The sequence below is a fragment of the Arachis hypogaea genome, chromosome 4, assembly GCF_003086295.3.
Source record: "Arachis hypogaea cultivar Tifrunner chromosome 4, arahy.Tifrunner.gnm2.J5K5, whole genome shotgun sequence".
NCBI lineage: Eukaryota > Viridiplantae > Streptophyta > Magnoliopsida > Fabales > Fabaceae > Arachis > Arachis hypogaea.
Window position 1 is genome coordinate 95,784,422 of NC_092039.1, and position 1,476 is coordinate 95,785,897.

General features: G+C 41.2%; 1 non-coding gene across 1 annotated transcript; it reads left to right on the plus strand.

Moving 5' to 3' along the window:
- The first annotated feature begins 1,122 nt into the window (after window positions 1–1,122).
- LOC112798446 (small nucleolar RNA R71) lies at window positions 1,123–1,230 on the plus strand. The gene has a single exon (XR_003200057.1). It is a non-coding gene; the product is annotated as a small nucleolar RNA R71 (small nucleolar RNA).
- Window positions 1,231–1,476: the final 246 nt, after the last annotated feature.

The window sequence follows — 1,476 nt, forward strand, 5'->3', positions numbered from 1 at the left end:
TACCAGGATCCTATTTCTTTTGAGGTAAATTTTGCTGAACCAATGTATTCAGTCCATTGGTGAGCAAGAGAGGCTCTTCCTCCCAAGTCTCATTACCAAATAACTTGGCATTCAGCTTCATGATTGCTCCTAAATATTGGGCAACTTGCCCTTCAACAATGTCTTCATTCTCTTCAGAAGATGAATAGTTATCAGAGTTCATGAATGGTAAAAAGAGGTCCAAGGGAATCTTCATGGTCTCTGTATGAGCCTCAGATTCTTTTGGTTCCTCATTAAGGTATTCCTTACTGGCCACTGGACGTTCCCAGAGGTTTTCCTCATTGGGATTCACGTCCTCCTCCTCCTCTAAGGTTTCGGCCATGTTGATTATGTCAATGGCCTTGCACTCTCCTTTGGGATTCTCTTCTGTATTGCTTGGGAGAGTGCTAGGAGGAGTTTCAGTAACCCTTTTACTCAGCTGGCCCACTTGTGTCTCCAAATTTCTAATGGAGGATCTTGTTTCAGTCATGAAACTAAGAGTGGCCTTAGATAGATCAGAGACTATATTTGCTAAGCTAGAAGGATTCTGCTCAGAATGCTCTATCTGTTGTTGAGATGATGATGGGAAAGGTTTGCTATTGCTAAACCTATTTCTTCCACCATTGTTATTATTGAAGCCTTGCTTCTGTTGATCTTTCCATGAAAAATTTGGATGATTTTTCCATGAAGGATTATAGGTGTTGCCAAAGGCTTCACCCATGTAATTCACCTCTGCCATTGCAGGGTTCTCAGGATCATAAGCTTCTTCTTCAGAAGATGCTTCTTTAGCACTGTTGGATGCATTTTGCAATCCATTCAGACTCTGAGAGATCATATTGACTTGTTGGATCAATATTTTGTTCTGAGCCAGCATGGCATTCAGAGCATCCATTTCAAGAACTCCTCTCTTTTGAGGCGTCCATTACTCACAGGATTCCTCTCAGAGGTATACATGAACTGGTTATTTGCAACCATTTCAATAAGTTGCTGAGCTTCTGTAGGCGTTTTCTTTAGGTGAATGGATCCACTTGTAGAGTGGTCCAGTGACATCTTAGAAAATTCAGACAGACCATCATAGAATATATCTAATGTGGTCCATTCTGAAAGCATGTCAGAAGGACACTTTTTGGTCAGTTTCTTGTATCTTTCCCAAGCTTCATAGAGGGACTCACCATCTTTTTGTCTGAAGGTCTGAACATCCACTCTAAGCTTGCTCAACTTTTGAGGAGGAAAGAACTTGGCTAAGAAAGTCGTGACCAGCTTATCCCAAGAGTCCATGCTATCTCTAGGTTGTGAGTCAAACCATGTTCTAGCTCTGTCCCTTACAGCAAAAGGGAAAAGCATAAGCTTGTAGACCTCAGAATCAACTCCATTGGTCTTAATAGTATCACAGATCTGCAAAAACTCAGTTAAAAACTGATAAGGGTCTTCTGATGGAAGTCCATGAAACTTACAGTT